The sequence below is a fragment of the Rhinolophus sinicus genome, linkage group LG02 (assembly GCF_036562045.2).
Source record: "Rhinolophus sinicus isolate RSC01 linkage group LG02, ASM3656204v1, whole genome shotgun sequence".
NCBI lineage: Eukaryota > Metazoa > Chordata > Mammalia > Chiroptera > Rhinolophidae > Rhinolophus > Rhinolophus sinicus.
In genome coordinates this window covers 21,252,880-21,279,036 of record NC_133752.1, presented here as the reverse complement: position 1 = coordinate 21,279,036, position 26,157 = coordinate 21,252,880, and positions in this window count along the sequence as shown.

Below are 26,157 nucleotides of genomic sequence, written 5' to 3'. Positions count from 1 at the left end.
AATCTGGGGTTTTATATATATCATTAATTTAAAAATAAATCTGCCTTTAATTACCTCAAATACTCATTACACATTGTTCTTTTTTATGCTTTTCCTATCCGAATTTCGTGCAATGTATATGTTTTGAAATTTTTTCACAGTTCTTTCTTACTCTGTTTTTTTAATGTTTTTATTTCCATTTCAATTAATCTATCTTCAAGCTTACTAATTCTTTCCTCAGCCATGTCATGAACTGATGAATCCATCAAAGGAATTCATCATTTTTCTTACAGTTTTGTTGATTTCTATAATTTTCTTTTCATTCTTTCTTACAATTGCCATACACCTTCTTAGAATACTCATTTATTCTTGCATGGTTTATTATTTCCAATAGAGCCCTTAACATAATAACCACAGTGATTTTAAATTCCTTGTGTGATAATCTCCACATGTGTGTTATATCTGGGTTTGATTATGACAATTCCTTTTACGTTTCAGACTTTGTTTTTCTATTGCCTTTTGACATGCCTTCTAATCAATTTTGTTGAAAGGTGTATATTTTTTATCAGGTAATAGATAGTGAGGCATTTATTGTGAGATTTAATGTTAATTTGGCTAGGAGTTGGAATGTGTTTGATGTTTGCTATAGCTGTAGGTGACAATTCACATTCCTTTAATGTTCCTGTTTTTGTCTAAGCTGCTGAATTTGGGTTTCCCTAAATCTTCCTTAGAGAGAATCTTTATCTTGCAGCCATTTCAGATGTGACCCACTGTTTTCATACTTAAGTGTTGTTGATGTGATGGTAAGGTGGAAGAGGCTGCATTCTATACTCTCATTCCAAAATCTCACATTTTTAGTCACTCAGTGTCCTTGGTCTGTGACCTTCACAAGTCTTTCTTCAGTAGTTTAGCTTTCTCCTCCTTTTTCCTATTCTCTTCTCTGGGTGTGAAATTTCCAAATAGTCCCAATCTGAAACTGACCCCTGTTGATTATATTTATGTGTTTTTTTTTGTTTTACTGTATTTTGTTTTGTTTCCTTTTGGTGAGACAGGAGGTAATAAGAGTAGAAGGAATCCCCTTCACCCAGATGGAATAAGGCCTAGGCAAAGTCCTTTCCTTTGAAGAGTACGTATGTGCTGTTGAAAAGTCTTGCCTTTCCCTCTACTAGAGCCATGAGGGAATCTTTCTCAGATATACATTATAAGAACTTGGTGTGGTTCTTGGAAGTGCAACACAAACAAGTAGACTGCAACTTCCAGTAGTTTGTCACTCTTAAGCCAGTCTACATTCATCCTCCAGCAATTAGGCAAACTTGCCAGTTAAGTATTTCTATCACTTTAGGTCTCCAATGACTTCCAGTCCAGGTTGGAAGATTTAGTCTTTCTCTCAATGGATGGATCTATCTCTCCAGATTTCAGGGTGGCAGTTTTCCCTGAAACCTCAGTTCTCTAACGGGTACAATAAAAGTTATTATTTGTCCAGCTATTTTGTTGGTGTTTTAAGAATAGGAGTGACAATTCCCAATCTCTTTACATGTTGAAGCTTAAAATGGTGAACTTGATAGGGTAGGTAGATAGATAGAAATGAGCAGCAGAAGGAGAGACTTAACCCTGGTTAGAAAGCCCCTTGCTGCGGCTCCGACTTGGGTCAAGACCCCTGGCAGCTTCCCAGAGGGACTCCAGGCTTACACATACCACTAAATCAATGATATATGTTGTTAGAAATTGGGCTGAGGGGGCACATATCCTATTTGACAAGATTATCAAAATCTTACTAGCCCAACAGGATTCCAGGTTTTCACCACCCCCCCAAGGGATGTGTTTACATATCCCCCCAAATCAAGGGTATGTGTTTACTCATACTCCTAAATCAAAGAAATGCATTGCTAAATGCCAGAGGACTAGGCACCTCAGGGGGAGAAAGAGAGATAAGCCAAGGGAAAGGGGGAGGCAATTCTACCCAAGGAAATAAAAGCCTTTGCACCATGTAAGGCAGGGCTCCTTCCCTCTCTTGGGTCAGCCTGCTCCAACTCTCAGAGCATACTCTCTTTTACTAATAAACTTCTGCTCTTCATGCTGCATAAAACTCTGTCTCTTGATTGAATTCATTCCTACAAGAGATAAAGAGCCGAGGTTATCAACGTCATTTTCCCGGCAACAAAGTGATTACTTTTAAATGTAAAATCTTATTAAACTTGTTGTGTGTCACTTATTCCACATTATTTGTGGGATCAAAAATATAAGAACAGCTTATTTTCTGAATCAATTAAAATGTAAGACAGAGGACTGCACATTTAATAAAAATACTTCCTGTGAACATAAGAAGATAAGGTTGGAATTTCTCCAAAAAGGCAGCAAAGTTTTGAATACTTTCTTAAAAGAGAATACATTTTTAAATAATTAAGTTAATTTCAAAGTATGAAATATATTTATTCATATAGCTTCAACCTATAGAAGTTCCCGCACCTAAGTAATATTTAGTCTAATAATTTCTATAGTAATTAAATGTATACTTAGGTGTGGGGACTAAAAAATAATAATTCTCCTTTCACATTCTGAATTCTTCTAGCTGGACCAGTAATCAAATGAACAGAGACAGGTTTACAAGAGAAAATCAAAATTTTAGTACATGTTCATAGGGAATTTACATAAGCATGAGAATTCCAAAGACAGTGAGGAAACATTGGGTATAAATAGCATTTTTTGGACAAAGGTGAAATGCTGAGAAGGGATGTTAGAATTCAGAAGTGAGAATGGGTGATTTACATTTGAGTAAGAGAGGAACATACCTGGCAGGAAAATCTTTGCTGGGCGACTCAGAAACAGTGGGACACAGAGGGTAGGTGCTAAGAGTCTTGGAGTCTTCCTGACTAATGCTAGGGTGGAGATTCTTAAGGTTAGGTTAAGCCAAAGCTCTCTTCCTAAAGCAGGTTTTTCTGTCTGAATCTCTTGGACAGGAAGTGGGGAATGGCTCAACAATTCTGAGTCTCTTGTTTCTGAATAACCAGCTTAAAATCAATATCCCAAAAAGCAGCTTCAGGGAGGCAAAAGTTTGGTTTCCTCTGTGGCTAAGGAAAGGACAATTCAATTTTAGCTTTAGGCCATTTGCGATTTATTCAGGGGTCAAAATAGAAATGTTCTCATGAAAAGCAATGAATCTACTCTGCACAGTCCATACAGCATATATTATTATTATTTTTTTTATATATACCTAAGGAGTCCTTGATATTTTCAGGATCACCAATAGTTTTCATGTGTGTATGCCTCTACCTCACAAATTAGCAAAACGAAAAAGTGTGATACTTGGCACTTCAGCCATTTGTCCATTTCGTGTGTGTGTGTGTGTGTGTACACACTACATTTTTTGCAACTCCTCTGTCAAGATTGAAAAGGATTTCTCATGTTTCTGCAATGTAAGTAAAATAGGTCAGACAGTATGTGAGCTCAAATGAAAATAACTAAGGAAGACTGCCCACAGACTTACTGCTCTTTCTTAGCTTTCTAAATGTATCTATGCTGCTGAATAGAGACTTTCACGAGGAGAATGAAAATACAGGCTATTGTGTAGGTGTTTAAATTGTGTGCACTGACCTAAACCAAAATTGTTAACATAATTCAGAGTCATAAGTTTTGGCAGATGAGTGTGTGACTGAAAAATGCGTATTATGTGGAATGCAGGATGACATATTTACTCTCACCTGGCTGGTTAATGCAGCTGTATTCTGTCTGTCCTATATTAGCCCATATTAAAATGTTGCAGAGGACATTCCTTTATAACAATATGATAACATGTTTTGAAATAATATGTATTGATATTGTACTAGGATAATAAAGCATAGCTTATACTTGCTGTTATATTAGAGAGGAAAAATCAAGATAGAACACATTAATGGACTAAGTTGATTACTAGAGACTTACGTATTTTAAACATAGTGTAATTGGTGAAAGTGAACAACTAGAGGAAAGAAGATACAGTGACAAAATGGAGCATGAAGGTTGGTTAAATGAAGCACTCACAATAATGTAAATTTAAGACTAAAATTTATAATCTTATATTGTATCTATACAATCAATATATTTCGGACAGTTGATTATATATATAGGGAACTGATTGATACAGAAGTGGAATTTAGATCAATCAGTCATCAAAATATACCTGACTATATTCAGTGACAGGGAAATTTTATAAATTACTCAAATGCTGCAAAAACTCTAATTCTCATTGTCATTTGGTCTCCTTGCTCTCATATTTAAGTTTGATTTACAGTGTGAAAAAAAATGGCACATATCCTTGTTGCTATAACAAGGTCACATTTAAGAAATAAGTATTCTTAAGCCTGATTTTTCCCTTCTTTTCCAAAATGAAATTTAGAAGAGGAGGTTTTTGGGGGAAAGCCTTGGCTTGCTAAATTTAAAGAATAGATCGGGTTGGGTAGGAGGAAGGCTATTAAAAGAGAAAAAGGCTTAAAATCCTGCCTTACTCCTTTAAGCTGTGGCCAGCAGTTACAAGTGGAAAGGAACCTAGAGGATAATTAAGATAAATCACATCCTAAGCCTTTTAATATTTTTCCCCTATGATTTAAAACTTGTGATTTTAATTTTTTGAAAACACTTCTGTGATACCTGGCATTTAGACAATCCTTTAAGAGAAGAAAGTAACTGTGACAGTAAAAGATTAGCTGAACTGTATTCTGGACATAGAGGAATGCAAATGAGAGTGTGCAATTGTAAAACAGTGCACATCAAAACACTGTGGAGACAAATAAGCAGACTGAGTGACTTTCAAAGTACGAACTAGGTCAAAAATCAGATGAAGTATGTATCTGTAACAACAGCATTTTGTTATCTGAATTGTTTTACTATTGAATTTTACTGTATATATTTTTGTTTAACTCTATGTAGTTCAAAATTTCATTTACAAGTTAACTCCCCCCGCCCCCCTAAAATACTTAAGGGAAAAGAATAGCACAAATAAGCATGAGTTTCTAGAGTCACAACTTAATCTAACATTATTCACATTGGATGATAATCACAGCTTATTTGCTCATTTAAAAAGCTTTCCTTAGGATCTTAAAAGAGTGTTTTCCGACTACAAAAAGAGCCTAATATAATGTAGGCCCTGGGAAAAATATCAACCAAGAAACACTGTTCATCTTCTCTAACCTTAATTAATAGTAAATCCCTGTCAAATGACATTTCATAAAGGTTTAGATTAGGGGATGAGAAGTCTTGCAAAACCTGAAACTAATACAAAAATAAATAATTAATTAAAAAAAGAAGTCTTGCAAAGATCAGTGACTTCAGGAAGACAGAAAGCTGAGGGCAGAGGCTCATGAGAGGAGTTAGTATCTCTCGCTCTCTCTCTCTCTCTCTCTCTCTCTCTCTCTCCTCACTGCTTTTAAATCTGAGAATCATCTTGTTTCAATCTATGTTTTGTGATTTCTTTCTGTCTCAGGTCTCTTGTGGTTCAAGAAATCATTATGGACCCTACAGTAACTTCTTGAACTAAGATCTCCCTTTCAATTATTCCTATCTCCTGGAATGCTAACATTTTTACTCTTTTATCCAGGATTAAATTTCCAGAGCTGACCAACAGGCATTTGCTTTTATATTCTCTGTTCTGAGATATCTTCATCAGCCTTCACATATTGAACTGCATTCTTTTCCCCCTACCCAGCCACCCACGTATCTGCATGTACCAGACAAGGAACTAAATAGAAGATAATTCACATGCATGTTCATAGATATCACATTGTCAACCATCAAAATGCTCCCACTCGGGTCTCTTCCTGTAATCAGTGTAACTGACATCCCCATCACTTTCGAGTTCAGCCTGTGTTCCTTCAAGCTGCTTTTGGTCAGTAACTGAGCATCGTGAGCCCATTCTTGCAACATGAGGCAACTTTGACTCAAGTAAACACTCATCCAACTGCTCAGTGAACCTTTGTTGGAATTACACTGTCATCTGAGAATTAATACCCAGACTGCCTTCTTTCCCCTCTCTCCTCCAGACTGGCATTTCACTAGAAGTTTTACTTCCATCAATCCATCCAATCTATCTTTTCCCAATCTAATCCAGTTTGACATTTGCTTCTTGGAAGACCCAAACTGATACAAGAATATAGAATATGGGGTCTCTTTTCCAAGTACCATCCCCACTAATGAATTTTGGTGTAAAATTAAGTGAACAATTTCATGGCTACTTGTGGCCACACAGCAGCCTACCTGTCTGCCTCCTTGTAACTGCCCCCCAAAAAAGGAGAGTCTGTGAGACGGATCCTTTCAGGGACCTTGCTTCACCTTTGTGTTTGCACCTTATGTCTCCCTGTTTGGCCCCAAAAAGATGGCTGGTCAGCCAATGATGAGTAAGATTCCCCACGGGCGGGGGGGGGGGGGGGGGACAACTCAAGCCAGGTGCAGTTGAGTGGGGACCAACAGGAAAACCCTCTGGGTTCATAGTTGTGGGCACAGCCCCCCAGCCCCCCCCCCCCCCCAGGCTAAGAAAAGCCTCTGCCTCTGTGGCTGCATTCCTTCCCAAAACCTGCAGGGGAAGAGATTCAATGATGTGCTCTCCCTCTATTCATATGCATATAGGTTTTGTCCCTTGGGAAGTACAAACATCCTGAGATTGTGTCGTCCCCCCCCCCCCCCCCCCCCCCCCGCACTTAAACTCTATTCATGGCTACTGTCTTTTCTTAACCCTGCACCGCCCTCCTCGCTCCCCACAACCCTCGTTCTGGATGTAACAGCTACTTAAGCTGGAAGCATTTGGAATGAAGTACCAGTTCTGTAGAGTACTATTTGTATGATTTTGGACTTTAATTTCAAGCTTTAATTTTCTACTTTCTAAAGTGAAATATATCAACAATTATCTCATATAGGGTTATTGCGTGGAGGAGGATCCTGACGTATAGCAACCATCTATTAAGTGGTAACTTCAAAAGTAGTGAATGAAGAATGAGAGATCTTTAGGGAATTCATTCTGAACACTTGAAGAAATGAGCATTGAAATGGAATGTTTCTATTCCTCCCTGGGACTGGGGAAATACCAATATGAATAGAGAAGAAGAAAGATTGACATTGCTGATAACATGTCCTGGAATTACATCTACAGAGATGAAGTTTTTCCAAAAAACTTGGGTGGCTAAAGTTTTGACTTACTCTCAGAGTTTTTAATATATCTCACTGTTTAATAGGAAAAAATAATAATAATTTCATGTAAAATTCATTCCTAGAACCCCCACAGACCTGTGGAACTTAAACTTTACCAGTGTTTTTTTGTTTTGTTTTGTTTTGTTTTTTGCTTGCACATGAAGGATTATAGAAATGTTCTCCTTGTTTCTGAGTAGTCCCGATCCTAGGCATGGTCATTTGGGCTAATTAGTGCTTCTTTCTAAAGTTGTTTTACCCTCAAATAACCTGCCTTACACAAAAGAAAATAAACATATGACAATTCAGAATATGAGGTGTAAATATAGTGATTGCAAGAGGTTATAAAAATGTTTTAAAAAGAATGTTGATCTGCAACTCTCTGCTATGTGAAAGAAATAATGGTTTATTTTATTTTATTTCTATTAAAATAGAATTTAATATAGAGAGAACTTGAATATATGACAAAAATAAATTTAATTATTACAAATTCTTAGTCATATATGTTAAGAATGAGATATATGAAACATGAAATGTCATTCTAGTTAAGACTACCATGACATACAGGACAGAAGAGAGGTTTTGAGGGCAAGTCTGTCATTTCTTATAACGTGACTTTCCTAAAGATCAGATGGTAATGCAGGTCAGTGTTAAGTAAATAATGGACCATGTACCTTTAGAGGATATGTCAACACTTCAAGAACCAGTTGGCATCTTTGAAAGTATCAGAGTTTATCTACGCTTTGATTAAGGCGTTAAAAACAAGATATCACCTCCTAGATTACTGGTGCTATTATAGTGATAGTTCAAAAAATGAAAGTTACACTTTAAATACTAAAAGAAAAGTGGCCAAATATAAATTATTTTAAAGATATATCTAAGATTATATTCTGAGTAATTATATGCAAACAGTAATGCTATCTGAGCAAATACGTATTATTTTAGTAAATTAAATAAATAAGAAATTTCCTAGAATATTGATAGCAATCAGATTCAATGGAGTAAAGAGCATGAGCTTTTTGAAAATTGACTAATAACAACATGACTATACCACATATGAATACATAGCAAGTTGGTGAGCTTAAGAGAATAAAAAGAGAAAAAATAAAATAGCTTTTTAATTTAAAAATGTTAGAAATTGTTAACATAAGAACGTTCAAATCTGTAAGAGTTTATTTGAACCAAACTAATGACACGCCGAAAGCAAGATCTCAAATTCTCCCAGGAATGAGTTTTGTAGTTTGTTTCATGTATTTGGAATTACAGAAGGAATGTATGGAAGATTACATGAGGGTGAAAGAAAGCAAGGTGCATGATAGCAAACGAGATCATGTGCTCCCTTGAGAGTCGTTATGCCTCCAAGGAGTCTGAAAAAGAGGACTACTCCAGCATCCCAAAGGTGTGTTAACCTAGATGTACAACAACAATAGACAGGGCTGGTTTAAATTAGAGAATTTATAGGCCTTGGGTCATGACTACATACTATGACCTACCAAGTTAGAAATTTATGATCAGATCACCTTGTGAGGTTACTTTTTGTCACAGAACTTCTACATAACCCCTTTATCATCCACAAAATCATGATCAAATAATGCATTTGCTAAGAGGGCTAGGAATGAGATATTCTACCCAAAAACTAATATTGACAATTTAGAAGAATATTTTTCCCCATAAACCAGAGCTTCGCAGACTTTTTCTGTAGAATGCTAGATAGTAAAGAATTTAGGCTTTGCAGGCAATTTATGATCTCTGCCTCATACAACTTTTTTCTTTTCCTTTCAATCTTAAACATTTAATTGTTTTTTCTTAGCTGGGGGTTTAGCATATATTGACTATGGGCCAGATTTGACCGTAGGACTGTAGTTTACTTACCGTTGATTAGCATTCTTGAAATAAAAGTGTCCACATTCTCCACAAGGGGTTGAAGCAGATGCAAAGTGATAAATGAACACTCCTGAAAAGAGAATGCGTTCAAAAGAACAGAAAACTCAATCACTATGTTGTGGGATATCACAGATCCCTGAAAGAGAACTGAAATATCTGTAAATGAGAAACATACCTGATTGGACTATCATATGGAAATGCAATCAATACTGTACATTCATTTCCACATTCTAGATGATACATTTGATTCTAGGTTTTTGTTCTTTCCTTTGCTTTCTTTCCTATTTCTCTTTTATAATTAACAGCTTATGATTTTTAACAGAGATGACTGAGTATCTCACCTCCTATCTCACTGAACATAACAGAGGAAGAAAACAAATTGGTAAAGAATTGGTAGTTATGATGTGATTTTTGTTTGTTATTTTTCACAGAGAATTATTTGACATGGCTTGAACTGAATACAGTAAAAATGTCTACACTAACGTGCAATTAGAAGACTGTTACTTAGAAATATTTTAACATAGAATCATATACATTACATCTATAGAAAAGAAGGCAAAGGTTTTAATTGCTTTTGATGTTTCCACCTCAAAAATCACATGAGAGATTTTGAAAGAGCATAAAAAACAAAAACAAAAGTAAACCCACAAAAACAAACAAACAAAAAAAACCATATTTTGTAGCATTCTGAAATGCTCTTATTTGGAATGTTAATTATCATCAGCACACACATTACAGTGTTTTGTTAGGAGAGTAATACATTTCACTTTTGACCTTCTTGCCTTCTATGCTGTCCTTATGCAAAATTCACATCGCAATGACAAAGCAGGCCAGAAGAGAAGTCTGTTGATGGATGTTTAGCACTTCCTCTGGATGCCTGTCTTAATACTTTTTGATCACTCAGGATGAGACATTTTTTGCAAGCTGTTCCACTTAAACAAAAGTAACTCTAATCCTTATGTGTTTTCAGTATCCAAAGAAAGAAAAGAAGAAAAAAAAAAGGGGGAGAGTTGACATTTAAGAGGTAAATAAATATGTAAATAATAAATAAATAAATAAATAAATAAATAAATAAATTACAACTTGCAGAATAAAGAGGAAGCAAAAATAAAGAAATGAAGAGTAAGAAGGATTTCAGAACATATAAAATAAACATTAACAATGAAAAAGTAATTTAAAATGACAAGCAAAGACACAAGAAACAAGATAGGGAAAAAGAACAATTTAAAGTAGTCAATTTGATTGACTACTTTGAACAAACCATGCATTTTATACTTTCTTCCAATGTGACAGAAGCAGCAACAGTTGAATTGAACCTATAGGTATTTTTGAAATTTTAGCAACTTTTGTATTGCACGATATTACCAATTTTATAGAATAGAACGGGACCATACAGAGCTGTCCAGACAAATAAAGCAGTTATTCACCACATGTGGCTACTGAGCATCCTAAATATGGCTAGTGCAACTAAGGAACTGAAATTTTAATTAAATTAAATTAGTTTTAATTTAAGGTTAAAAACAAGCATTCTATAATATTTTTGCATTACACACAACATTGCTATTTTGGTAAGATTGCACTTCACTTGAACCACTGCACTGCATAAAATAGCCTTGCTGTATTATAGTGCATATGTTGGACGTATACATTGTTTCTAGTATTACAAATAAACATGTCCCCTATCTAGTTGGTGTCAACAAATTAATTCAGTTCAATTGTGTTTTGATATGCAGATGTAACATTGTAATGTGTTTTTAACATATTTTATGGGACTGCATGAATTACAGCAATGCCTATATTAATTTTAATCGATTATTATGTGAAAAGATTGGTTATTTTAATTATAAGTAAATTACTTTCCAAACTAGAAAAAAGTATAAACCAGCTTGAAAATTAAACACAAAGGCACAGTACCAATGCAGAACAGACTGGAGCTTGTACTTCTAATACTACCGTAACAGTAATGAAACCAAAGCATATTGGAAAGTCTGCTGCAAATTCCATGAGTATTGGCAATTATAATTTGCTATGGCAGACAAAAATGAAAAGCTGTCTGTTTGTTGAGTAAAATAATAGTAAAAACAAGAAGGTATACAATAGCAATAAACATTTTCAGCAAAAAAAAAAAAAGGTAAGTTTTTTGAGATATTTCCTCTCAGCAGTCCAAAAACTGTTAAATTGGTAACCTAAATTCAGAATCAAATACCCACCCCTGCACCCCCCCCCAAAAAAAGTGACTTTTAAAGGATCTGAGCTTGTATTTTTGGCCAGCTATAAAGTAGATGATACTTAGGTAACAAGAAATCACTTTTAGAGTGATGATATAAAAAATTATTTCAGTTATGGCTAATGTTTAAAGAAAATTATTAAAAGTTTAAAAGGCTTTTTGAAAATTCAGTTAAGCCACCAGACAATTGCCAGTAGAACACAAGACCTTTAAAAAAACAAAAAAATATATCAAAGTTCATTTAATTCAATGGGGAAGAACACACTATTTATGTTTGTACTAACTAAAATATGACATTTATTGAGTATATACTATGTTTCGGACACTAGAATAACCTTCTTAGATAGACTGCCCCTTATAAATTTTTTCAATTTTTTTCAAACATTGTTAACCCCACTTTTAAAATGACAACAAACAAACAAAGAAACAAAACAAAACCAAGGCTCAGAATGTTTTAATAACTTGCACAAAGCCCCTCTTAAACTAAGATTGTTGTCTTGATTTTTGGAAAACTTCACATTTCTTTTCAGCCACACCCTTCAACTAAATATATATTTTGCTCATCTGTTGCCTTTTGAATTGTTTGACCTGGAGGTGGCTTTTGTGAGACTGAGATGGTGATATAGTTCAAAGTGCTTTTGATAGTTTACTTCTTGCACTCCATTGGTTGAAAAGTAGGAGGCACAGAAAACTTGCTTATTTCCTTCATCAAGGGAGGAAATAATAAATCATATTATACATTATTTTGCAGTCAAAAAAAACAGAATGGCATCATGTTTTCAGCATTAGATAAACCTAACACAATTGTGTGACTGTAGCTCTCTAGCAAAGGTGAGATTTTTGTAAATTCCTTACTCTTCTTGTGGAAGCTGTTCAATATTAGGCAGTACAAATCATTATAATAAATGAAAGAAACAGAGTATTGCTTAGTCGTGTTTTCAATACAATATAAATAGGAAGGCACAAATAATAACCCAAATAAATATTTGTGGCCATTAGACTTAGACAGCCCATGGCTCAAAAAGTAAATGATGCCGAAAGCTGTAATTTGCATTATAAAACCAAATTATATTTTAAATATATAGTGATATTGAAAATAAGTATAATTTTGAATAATGTTTTTTTCACTTAAAATAATCACAATTTATATTACCTAAACCTTATGTATGTTTTCAAGTATAGTATATCTTCTCTCATAACATGTTTGTCTGACAAGCTGTTTCTTGCCATGTAGGAAAATACCACAGAAAATTCAATAAGAATTTACATAATAAAACATAGGATTTCTGTCATAGCTCATCTAATTTATCTAATTAAGGGTTGTTGTTTTTTTGTGTGTTTTTTTTTAACTTTTCTCTCTCTGGATCGTACAGAACATTAGTCTCATTAAAAGTCCATAAAATTTCTAGGCTTAAAATGTAGAATTTCCCTTTATGTTATTTTTCTGCTAATTTTACATTTTTTTAATCAGAATTTTCCTCATATAAATCATGTTTTCCTTTGCAAATTCTGCTCTCCATGTCCTCTCTAATCCTAAATTCTTCAGTGATAGTAACACTTGCTTCTTCTTTTTCTTTTTTCTCTTATTCTAAGTTATGAGAGACTTCAGTTCAAAGTTACTCCTACCTTAGGACAAAATTTAGTCGGAATGCAATGGACAAATTTGAGTCAGAAAATTCTAGTATTCTTTGCCTCCATTAAACTGTAAGAACAAAAATTGACACAACATTGAAAACGAATGTTCAATACAGATTAAGTCAAGTTTTCCTAATAAACTGAGATAGCTGTTTACCATAAAGCATGCAGACTCTGAAAGAGTTTGCTGCTCTCTCAGGAGCAGAAACATTTTTATTAACATTAGAAATGCTATTGCACTTAAAGGTGATAATTGACCTCTTATTTCTAGGTTCTGAATTTTTTTCTTTGTTTCTCCTATAGAGTTTTAGCACAGACGACAATTACACCCCTTTCATTCTTCAACAAAACTTGTTATTTGTTCTGTTTGTAGAATGTGATTCAAGGGAAAAATTGACTGTGCCTTATTTTACCCATTCATTTTTACTGTTGCTTGAAATTTAAATTTCTAATAACAGTTTGGGATACCTCTACTGGATATTGCAAAAAGGACTGAAAAAATGGATACATGCACACAGATTCATAGATAATCTCTCTATTCATATTAATATCCGTACTCCTTCACTTAAAGTGTAAGCAGGAGTAAATTAAGTATTGGATTTAACCTGTGTTATACAATTTTCCTCCCTATGATCAGATAAGCTCTCAGATTTAGAATCAGGAAAAATAATTTTTAGGTCATCAGTTTTGCAATGCAGAACATTATTCTTAACAAATAATATTAATACAGGTAAAATCCATGTGGTCTATCACACATAACCAAAGAACATAATTTGGATTTATCCTTGTAACATAAACTCTAAATTTTCTAACTTTATTCAATTAAATTTGCAAACCTAATGTTCCATTAACTTTTACTTAAGCTAATTCTTACCTCTTTTTCCCATTTGTATTTTAAAAAGCTCTTAGTGTTGAAATTGTATCCCTATTTAAGCAAATCCCTTTCCATAAAACTACATCCTTGAATTGGATTATTTGCCATACAGTACTTTATTTTATCTTCCTAAATATTTGATAAACATTATCTGGAACCAGTTAACACATTTATCAATTCAATGTTTATTAAAACCCACTTAATGACTTTTAAAGTAGAAACATGGTTATATTTACAGACATTATATAGTGCATTAATCTAGGATATCATGCAGAGAGAGAAAAGCATTGAAGGCATAATTCACTGGTTGTATTAAACAGAGTTGCATTAGCAGCTTGGTGAAATATTTTCAGAATGCTGTTATAAATATAATAACAATTTTCTGGTAGAGAAATCAAGACAGCTTAGGGAATTGGTAAGGAGTTAAGGGTGAAATTCTCAGAGGATGCTATAGAGGCTCCAAGAAAGGGCTTAAATGCACTGGGCCGAGGTAAGCAGTTGCAATTGATTTAGCAAGTAATAAGGCAGAACACAGGGAAGAAAAGAATAGAAGAACACGTAGCATTTCTGTACTGGTTACAGTGTTTTGCTGAAGGCCAAGGACATAATTTTGCCAAACTTCGAAATTGTTTTTCTTCTTAAAAAGTATCATTTTACTTTTTGACTACTAATGGTGTGTCAGTTTTAATACAACCATTTGATTGGTGCTCTCTCAGAAATTTGTGGAAACTAAAAACTCACCTATCGCTTTCTCTGCCACACATTAGAAAATGATGTTTATCGTCTCTTCACCTTTTCAAGAATGAAGGTACTCAAGTCAACCATTTTGTTCAGTAGCTTTTGGATGATGTTTGATGGTGACAGGACTAGAAAGAAGCCACGATATGAGGTGTACTTCATGCTCTTACCTTTGCTCTTGGAGACAGTTATAACGGGTGTATCTGACAACATGCAGCATTAATTCAGAGCCCCATGTGTTAAGAATGATTTCATGCAGTCATTTAAGCAGAACAATCCGTGGCTGCCTGAAACTCAGCAGGATTGTTTCAGGGGCTGGAGAGTCACAGTTCTTCAGGTTCAGACAGCTATGGTGACCTCTTCAAATGCTTCACAAAGATTAGACTGTCACACCTTGTCAGGTGGTCTATGCTTTCAGAGCTTTATCCTTCTCAAAAATTTAAAGTGTCCTCATCACTGTAGAATCCCTTCACTCATATTTTCCAGCTTTAATTTCCACTTCTCACCTCTATATGGCCTTTTCTCCATTCAACTAGAATACATCACTGTTTACAGACCACCCCGTGCAGTATCTTATCACAACACTATCTATATTATCTCCTCAGAATAGGACATTTCCCTGCACATACCAATGCTACCCTCCATCTCAACACATCGAAATCTGGCTTATCATTCAAAGTTCAACCCATTTGCCACCTTAAAAACAAAAAACAAACAAACAAACAAAAAACCAAAAACAAAACAAACAAAATACTATAGGGAACCTAGAACTAATTCTAATTGAATTAGATATCTCACATATTTTAGATTTCTCATTTTACATACATCAGTTTTAAAAAGCAATGTAATACAGCAGTTAAATTTGGAGTATGGAGTCCAATTACGTGCACTCAAATCTGGGCTGCTAAACTTAATAGCTGTGTGATCTTGAACAAATTATCTAACCTCTTCACTTCAGTTTCCCCATCTGTAAAATTAGAATAATGGTACGTAACACAGAGAATTTTTAAGATGATCAAATTGAGGTAATATGGACAGGCATCTAGAGGCATGTTTGGCAAAATCTAAGTGCTCTAAGTTAGAAATTACTAGAAGTGTTATTGGAACTTACAGTCTTGGAAGTTCTGATTATTTATATATCATGTACTTGTCAACCATACAAAGCTCTAAGAAGGAAGCATTCTGTTGCCTTAATGTTTGTATCTTCTACAGTACTCAATCTGTTTCCTTGTACACACTTGTCCTTCAATACACTTTTGTTAAATTCAATCCATTGTGAAACAGCCTCGGATAATTTAATTTTGAGCTCTTTGGGAATAGAGACTATCCCTTCTCTGTATTTCCTAGTATATTACCATAAATAGCAAATCAATGGCATTTGAATGACTAAAAACCTTAATAAATGAATAAATCATATTATCCAATATATTTTGTGTTTACGTGAATGGTTTCTTTGACCAGCATATCTGTCTTGCAAAAACATTGCACATAAATGCAAATATAATGGCATTCAATGTCAGATTGTATCAGCATTTGGAGAGGTAAATAAGGGGACATCTGTGATGTCGAGAACAGTTCTTCCTATTGATGCAATGGAATTCGGGGTTTTAGGAAGGAGAGACTTGGAGAGATGCATACTCGTCATGTACAACTTATAAATCAATATGCATTTTGTATTGTTTAAATTATCTATAAAATTAATTTCAGTATTTTTTAAGAGTCCTTCAACATTTTCACATTGAGAAATTTAAAATGCAATTGAGACTACAAATAACCCAATTTTAGGCGATAAGAACAAAAAAGAAGTATACCTTAATACAAAGTTAACAGTGACACCTGGTTGTGTGTTTGTGTCTATTTAAGCATGATCGTTATAGTATTAATATATAAAATATACTACTATGTAGTACATAATAGGTTATATAATATATATAAATAGGTTAAATTATTTGGAGACATTTTTAAAATACCTCAATTTATCCTACCCATAGCCTGCAAAGTCAGTTTTATTGTTCCAGTTTTACAGATGAGGGAATCACAGTCAAGGTCACAAGTTAGTAAGTAGCAACACTGGATGTTAAATCAGAATTTTGGCTGCACTCAAAGCCCACACAGTTTTCTAATGCATTATGTTTAGAAATGACTTATAGGAAGTGCTTTGGCTCATAAGCATGATTTAAGTCATGAAAACTTAGAGAAAATATTGTCTATGCTTCTCCAATTCATTTGAAGTAACCGTTTTATAGCAGTGATTCAAGTAATAGTGAAATACAGAAGTAGTAATAGTCTTTCCTTTGAGGATAGGAAATACCACCCAAAAGGCTCTTTCCTCAAAATGAGGACTTGGGATTTGAAACCTCATAAATTGTACTATAAACTCTTTCATTGCTCAGATGTGTTAAAGGTTATTCTGTTTTGAGATCCTCTTAATAGCTGTACCTGCTCTTAGCAAGCAGTAATAGTTTCTGTTTAAGGATGCATTAACTACATGTACTGAATAATTATTGTTGACACACAGGGAGCTTCCACAACCAACATTTAACACATTGGCAGAGTTTATTGTAGTATGTACGTGAGCACTGTATTTAAACAATTTATAAATTGAGAAAACAGGAGAGGGGATGGAGGGCAGAGAGTTGGCAAGGGGAAGGGCCAGGAAAAGAGCAGTGGAGAGGAAGAATAAGAAGGGCTGGGTACTGGATGGGTAGGCACAAGTAAAAAGAAAAGGAAACGGTGGGAAGAAATAGATGGGGAAGGATCTAAACCTCTTAATCCCTGAAAGAGATCAGAACTTTTACAAGCATTTTTAAAAAAAATTTCACTATTCCTATTGCGGGAAGTAATTAAAGCAAAACTGTTATTTCACATGTCAGGAATGTTGTGATGATTAGAACAGGAAATGTCCTCTAATAACTCCACCTGAGCCGGATGTTGATCAACATACTTTTAATAGGTAAATTGGATTGCGAGGAACCTTGACCCGTGTGAGGTTACCTTGGTAAATGGGTACATATTAAGGAAACAGAAGGAAGAAAGTGTCAGTAGTTGAATAGCATTCTCTCAGAGAATAAGAAGAGTTTGAGATAAGAGTAATAATTGCTATATGGTGCCACCAGAGTCAGGAATTTTCCAGTCCCTTCTTCTGTCTCCTGCTATATCTGCTTCTTCAAATTTGATTTTTCTTTCTTTCTTTGTTTTTCTTTTGGATTCTTCACAGTTTGCACTGCTTCTGCTTAATGTCTTCTCTGTGGTCTTTTATCAATAGTCTTGTGTCTTTCCCTATTAAATCCTCACACATCCCAGGGCAAATACCATGATACAGAGCATCCATATGCCATGGGTATAGGTTTCCATGCCTGGGTATGAAGTCAAAGAATTCGCACTAAAATGACACTGAAGATGATTGTGCTTTTTCCTGATGACTGAAAAGATACTTCAGGGTTTTGAAGTACCCCAGAGTCATCTTTAAATGTATTAATTATCTTTCCTATTATTTGCAATTTCTTTCTTTCTCATAAAAGTCAAGTGGGAAAATGTATTAGTGAGTTGAGTTTTGAGTAAGTCAGAATTCAAATAAATGAAAATGCATTGCAATTATGTGCATTGGAATTGAAGAAGGAGCCAGTTCCTAAGATACTGGAGTAAATGACCTCTAACTTCCTGTCTAATTCCAATTCTAAATCTTCTATGATCTTCACAAATGCAGTTCAGAGTTTCTCACCACATATAGTTGATTGCTTCCCAATAGTCACATTTCAAACCTGGATTTCTTTTTCTGTTTAAATACCTGGGCTAATCAAGAATTTGGAAAATGACTCCAATAGTTTTTTTAATATATATATGATAGTAAATCTGAAGGATTTTCCTTAATCTCTGTTGAGTCCTTGAGGACTCTATAAATCCAAGAGAATTTCAAACAATTATACATACTATAGGTGTGTTTTTTTCTGTCCAGACTTTTACGCTTTTGAGGAATGTAATTAGGGTGCTAATTGTTAATATCAAATCCATTTTACCGAACATAGAAATAATTCACAATCCCTTTTAATTTCAGAACTAGTTTATTCACATGATTGGGTCACTTACTCAGTCTTCTTAAAATTAGTATTATCTAAGATGCACTGGGCACTGTTCTCAGCCCTCAAGATACAGTAGAGAATAAAACATACAAAAACCCCTGACTTTAAGGAGTTTATATTTTGGTAAACTTCATAAACTTTGGAGAGCTTTTAAGATAAATATTTCATTTGGACCATTGTGGGGACAGAGCCCCAAAGAGCAGTTTCCAGGCTCTCGGCCTCACATGGAAAGGTGTTGGCTCAGCTAGTAAATGGCCATCAACTGTGATTGGATGGCCATCAGCTGTAACCAGTGAGCCATTGGCCACTAATATAACTGCTGTGGCTACACTAGCAGAAAAATGGGGGCTAGCAAGAAGATGGTGGCTGAGCTAGCAAGAGCGGATTGCATTTAGCATGGCGGAGTGTGGGTTGCGGATTGCAGAGAGAAGTGGACAGCAGGTTGCGGATAGTGTGGCTCCTGTTTCCTGTGTCTCCAACCCAGCTGCCAGCGAGACTATAGTGGTATGATTTCCCTACCTATGGCTCCGTGGGTGTTCCTTTCTGGCCTCACCATATCCTGCGATCTTATGTGGGGAGCGAGAGCTGAGACCCTGCAGGCCGCCCCGCACGACAACCATTATTTTTCAGTTCTTTTACATTTTTTCATTTTTGTTTGTGTTCCTTTTACATTTTGAGTCAAGTATCATGGAAACTACATAGATTACTCACTGAAAAAAGGAATGAAATAGTTCACCTACTTCATAAAAACTACTGAATGTTGAGCTCTTTAAACCTATAAATAAACCCAAGTTTAAACAAATAGTGATGTATGTTTTCATGCTGTTTTCAAATTTAACACTTACTCAAAGGATAGAGGGAGTAGTGTAGAGAGAGCTTTCCATAGCAATTTTCAGATTAATTGAAAGATTACAAATAGCTGATAGCAATAAAACCAGAACAAATAAACAATTTCCCACTGGCCATTATGAAGAAAAATAAAACCACGTTGCCTTCTCTCTGGAATAAACTAAATATATGACAAGCGTTTGTAACTCTGTTATACTTGTTATAATTGAATTCACTTGAAAGCAAAGACCTTTTTATAACTTAGTTGTGGCCTTGGCTTTGGCTAAATTATAAGGCCTTCCCATTGCTTACATAAAGTATATTGATACTCTACCAATAACCAGTAACTTTACTGTGTACAAACTCACCACTGACCTTGCTGTGGTTGAACTTCACTTGTTCTGGCCACATATTAAATGTTGACAAATTGTATCTTTTCCTTAAAGAACCTAATTACATATGCAATTAGATTTTTCTAAAGCTCATCTTCTTTTCTCCACTGGTATACACATAATAAACTATGCATAAACTCTACTACCAGTAGCAGAGCTGCTGCTTATTTTGGGTCAGGGCACGTCAAAACTGCGCTACAGTTTTAACGTTATACAGTATGTCCTTTCCATAAATACGGCAAATATTTTACAAAGGCAAATTTAAGAAAATGCTTTTCCTTTCATCTTTGCCCATTATTATTAAGTCTAGGCAACTCAATAAAACATAAATATTGACTTGAATTTGCTCCTGTGGTAACATTAATGTGATTTTCAGATTTTTTTTTTATGTGTTCTTTTTCTTTTATTACCTCCACAGAACATCTAAATCTAGCATAATATATAAAGTGCTTTCACTTAACCAGTGTAGTAAATTAGGCACGGTAATTTCCAATGTAGTTTTGGAGAAATTAAGAAGAAACAGAAGTTTTTGAAAATATATAGAATTAAGTTTTTGTATCACTATTAACAGATCATGTTTTTGCATGACCTAACATTCTCACAGACTGATAAGTAAGACTAATAACCATGAGGATAAAGACCACAATTCATCAACATTTTGTTTCCACTTGCTTTTCAAACTTGTATCAGTTCACCAGTTTGAACAGATGCTTGCAATACTGTTGATTTTTGTACATATACAAAACTCACACATGGTTTGGATAAATTCAAGCTTTGTCTTAAATAATATCAAACAGAAAATTAACTACTAGTAATAATTACAAAATCATGACCACATAAGGCCAAGAAAACAATCTAGTCAACTGAATTTTTTCCTGTTCCACCTGCTAATTGATGGGAAACAAATTGATGGGAATTGATAAAATAGCGCTAACTTAAAGAATATTTCTTTTATGGCACATGGATTTTACACTGTATAGTAGTTTGTTCTCTGTGCCTTTCTTCCCGGCACCAGTAGGAGTCACTTCAGGGTAGGGAAAATTTCTTCATCCTATTTATTTTTGGAGCATAGAAGGATTTCTGGTAAACAATGAATGCCCAATACATGCTTAAATTTCTGGAGCTGAATTAATGAAGTACTAACTCTTAAGTTTAACATTATGGGATGGTGTGAGTGTGGGTGTGCATGCATGCACATGTATGAATATATGCATGTTATAATAATGTGCTATTGAATATAGCTAAATTTATTTTCTATAAATGTCACCCACTGCTTTTACTCTTTGGTGTAGTCATATGTTTTCTAGAATGAGATGAAAAGCATTTTAAAACATTGAGCTTTTAATGCAAATTTCTGACACATGCATTCTTCTCTACATAAACTTGAATAATCATTGCATGAAAGGTTTCCTTCTTTTACCATTCTCTTGCATTTTCCAGATGGGAGTTTTTTAAACTGTAAATTTTATATTTTATTCTCTGAGACCATACACTTTTCCATTGAGGAAAAAAAAAACGACTTATTCTTAAGTCTCCTCCACTTCCTGAACAAAAGTATGTCTTATCCCTTGATTTTAACATATTCCATTGTCGACAGTATTCCTAAAATATTTCCAAAAGGAATTTATTATTTATTGTAATTTAAGTGCTTTTTGGAATGTGACAAGTTTACTTTAAATATATAAATCACAATCTATTATATCTATGGAAAATATTCTAAAGGAGTAAAATAGAAGGGTAAAATAAGATAAAATTTAAATCCTCTACATTTCAGCTTTAATCGGCCAAACTCTGCTATTTCCAAAGTATAAAAAAACTGGAAAATTTTTGAAAAATTTTTTCTACTGATATAAGATTTACATTTCACTCAACACTAATATTTAGTCAAAATATTGTTATAATTCTCGTTTTTATATATAAAGCAGTTTTCTTATATAACTAATCAAGCAAGTACTTAAAAACTCTTTGGGGGTATATATTCTTGCATAAACTGAAACATAAATTCAGGTTCTCATTGTATTTTTAGGGCACAAACTATTTGATTAAAAGTGAAGATTTCAACCAACCATCTATAGCTCCCAGACCTACCAAGGGGTAAGTACATGATTTCATTGTTATAAATATCGAGTTTATTATTATACAGTAGAAAGCTGATATTTAAGGGTTAAATCATGATTATTTGTTGACATGCCTTTTTAAAGTATAATCATATATTTGCATGTCCCTATATTAACCCTGTGTTAGAAGGCCCTAGAATTGTGCATTTCAGTATGTCTGTTTTCTGATAGTGATTGACAATTGTAACTAATTGTGAATAGCTAGGTTTTATTCATGACACTTGTGTTGAGAATTTATACATGGTTCAGCAAATTTACCAGGGGTGCCAAAAAAATGTATACAAATGACTTGTATTCATCTTTTGCTATCGGTATATATTGAGTATTACAATTTTAATACTTTTTATGTTATTAGTCATTATTTTATTTTAGTTTTATTTATATTTTTATTAGTTTCAGGTGTACAAAACAATGTAATAGTTAGACATTTATCATTTATACCCCTCACAAAGTGATAAACCCCTCCCCCAATCTACTACCCCTCTGACATAACATACAGCCATTACATTTCCACTGTCTGTATTCCTAATGCTGTGTTTAATAGTTTTTTTCTTTCTTTCTTAAAATGTATATACAATTTTTGGCACTCTGCATATTTGTTGTCCCTCATAGAATATATAGATATGCCTAATTTGAATTTTAAATAGACTATTTTTTATATTAACTGCACATTAGAGACTAAAACTTGTTATCAGAGAAGGACTAAGGGTAGTTATTGAGAAGTAATGGGTGTAACCGGTGAACACGAAAAGTCAACGTGTGTGTGTGTGTGTGTGTGTGTGTGTGTGTTGTGGGAATCTGTGATTTACTGGAGTGATGATATTTGTACTTCTGTGGATTACAACTATGTACTGTGTATATAGTTGTAATCCACAGAATAACACAACGTGGCTAGCCTAGCCCAGAACTGCAATGTTGCATTAGTTTGCATAATGTATATACATCTGGCAATGGGTTCTAAAAGTTTAATTTCATTATGTCCTGAACCTTACATATGGATCATCTTCGGCTTCTCTGTGCTTTTACTAAAAGATTTCTTATGATATTTTGTCCTAGATATAAAAGATGATATGTTGGAAAGTGAAAACTTTGATTAATCCAATAATTGTGTTAAGGTTCTACTGAAGTAAATAACACATTTCCTTTCTTTCTTTGGGCTCCATTCTCCCTTTAACCATCCACCACATATACAAACATACATCCTCTCAATCATTCTCTCTCTCTCTCTCTCTCTCTCTCTCTCTCTCTCTCTCTCTCTCTCTCTCTGACACACACACACACACACACACACACACACACTCACAAGTATCCATTTATCTCTACATGATTTAGAGGGCTAAAACTGATGGTACCACGAAAAAGAGAATTTGTGAATCTGTTAACACAAGTAGAGCTGCCCCAGCTGTTCTGGGGTTAATGCAGAACACATGGTCCATTCCCCAGTTCTGCATATGTGATATATATCACTGTCCATCGCTGACATTCAAGTAAAACTGGGAATATGTGCATGTGTCCAGAGATTCAGTCCTGGGTGTGGACGTTGATTTTCTCTTGTCAGTGTCAACAGCGAGGTTTCTTCAAGTATAGTCATGGAGAGTGAACTTTGGTAGGGAGTACCCTAAATGGAAAGAACGACTGGGATGGCACAACAATGCTTAATTTGTAATTACTTACACTATTTAACTTTTGGATTCTCAGAAGTAATTGAAAGGCATATTACAAAGAGGCAACAAGGTCCTTTGTGAGAGAAGACCCCTAGGTAACATTTCTATTGCATCAAAGAATATTGCCTGGAATTCAGGAAACGCTCTTTGTATCAAACATTATTTTTTTTTATCATCATCAGTTTACAATTTTATGTTGGATAAGTCTTAGCCAATTACACCTTTCTTATATTCCATCTCTCCAATTCTCGTAAGTATAACAATAACATATTTCCCCCATTAACACTGATCACTTTTTTCCTCAAGTAATATTCCAATGCTAGCTTTGAGGGGAGGTAAAAGAAAAAGGAAATTGTCACACTCGCATGTGTTTCCTTTCTAAGATAAGCATGTCTGAACCCTTAGTTTCCTTCCTTCATTTTTTTACCCTTTAAAAAAGCCAAACAACCAAGAAAACAGTAAATATTAAGTTTTGAGATCTCAAAAAAGTGTGAGGATAATACAATTGATTTACTAGACAGTTAGAAGAAAATGTTTATTGGACTACCTATGCCCTGGCATGTTAAATAATGTTAAGCAAATATAATAAGTAGTTTTTTATGAAGGCTTAGTTCAAGCTGATCAAGCAAATACAAGAAGTTTTTTATGAAGGTTTAGATCAAGCTTATTTGCTTATCACGTATCTGGATGAACCACAGTCAAAATAAACCAGTTTGTCTAGCAGAGAGATGCAATGGAATAGCCAAGATGTTTTAAAGAAACCCTTGCTACTTTATGTTTTTTACACTTGTTTCTCAAATGAAAATAGCATAGTCATTGCAACAGCATACAATAAAATGATGTTACGTACTTGTGAATCTGAATTGAGTCCATCTAAAAGCAAGGGAAACATTGACATGTTGTGCCCTTATTCCAATAACAATATATATGGGTTTGATAAATAGGTCAATTTTAGTTTACTTCTCAAATTCATGTATAAAATTGGACTTGGCAGTACTAACAGTAAACTTTTTCTATGATCATTATATTTTATGAAATAACGAGCAGTACTAAATAATTAGTTTAAAATCGTTCAACAACACAAATATTCTTCTAAATATGACACAAATAGACCTCATTCAGCAAAGATTACTGTGCAAGTAGATCATTATTTCTGACATTCAGCGGTCAACATCCAACATCATTGCCGAAGATGCTTTTCACAGTAACTAAACACTTGAAAATAGCAATTGTGGTATCAGAGCATTCATGAATAACACATGAAGCTCGAATTTACATTTTCATTAGTAAAGCTGACTGTTTTATTCTAAAAAAAATGTTTATTTGGGTAAATGATACAAATGCATGGCTGTTATATGATTCCTATATAATTGGAAAGATTCAGTAATTAACTACTTCGCCAGTGAATCTGAAAATCTGAGGCCAGATTACCACCTGACAGCACCCTTCCTTTTCCAAAACGAATTGTTAAAAATGAAATGAACAAAAGAAAAGCTCCTGTCAGTCAATATATTATATAGATATATTTGTTAGCATGAACTGTATAAATACCCCATAAAGAAATGTCTGCTCTCTACTCTAGCACTTCTCAACTTAGTCAATCACCAACAAGTTCAATTTTGCTTTTTCATGGTGCCTGCTAGTTCCCATATGTAATTGAAGAAATTCACAAATATGTATAAGTACAAATGATGAACAACAACAAAAAAGCCACAATACTCCAACGTTAATCTGAAATTTCACAATACTTTCTAGGGCATTTACTTGTCTGCTTACATATTTTTTTCAGAAATATTCACAATGGATCTCCTTAGTGTGCCAAAACCAAACATCATTTTGAGTCTGTTTAGTCTCTTTTTTTAAAAAAATGTTTTTTAGTAAAAATTTATTTCCTACTCGAAAGACCACTCCCTAAGTAAAAATAATTATATTTAAATAAGGCCTTTGTGACTATATTATATATTTACAGCATGGAAGAAACACATCTTTCCACAGCAGCATTGTCCTTAAGTTCTGAACTACCCATTAGTACTTATCACTCCTGTACTTGGAAGCAGTTAATGACTCCCCTCTCCTGCAAGATAGAATTATATGTCCCAAGTCTTTCACAGAAAACTTTCTTCCACTTGGCACCTCATGACATCAATGTTGCTTCTTGAAATTTCCCTCAATAGTAATAAAAAATAGTGGCTAACAATTATTGAAAACTTACTCTATGCCAGACATTGTAATAGTTCATTTACGCTACTAATATTTTTATTTTCATTTATGCCCTTAATAACTAAGCAGGGTTTCTCAACTTCAGTAATATTGAAATTTGGGGTATTTAATTCTTTTTCTGTGAAGAGCAGTCCTATGCATGTTGGTAGTTAGCAGCATCTACCTGCTAAATGCCAGTAGTAGCCTCTCCATAGTTGTGACAACAAAAGTGTCTCCAGATGTTTCCAAATGTCTCCTGGACAGCAAAATAGCCCCCACTAAGCTAAAGTGATGGATGTCATTATTATCCCAATTTTTCAGATGAGTAAATTGAGGGACAGAAATGTAAAGAATTATTTCATGGTCACCTGTCAGGCAGAATTAGGACTCTA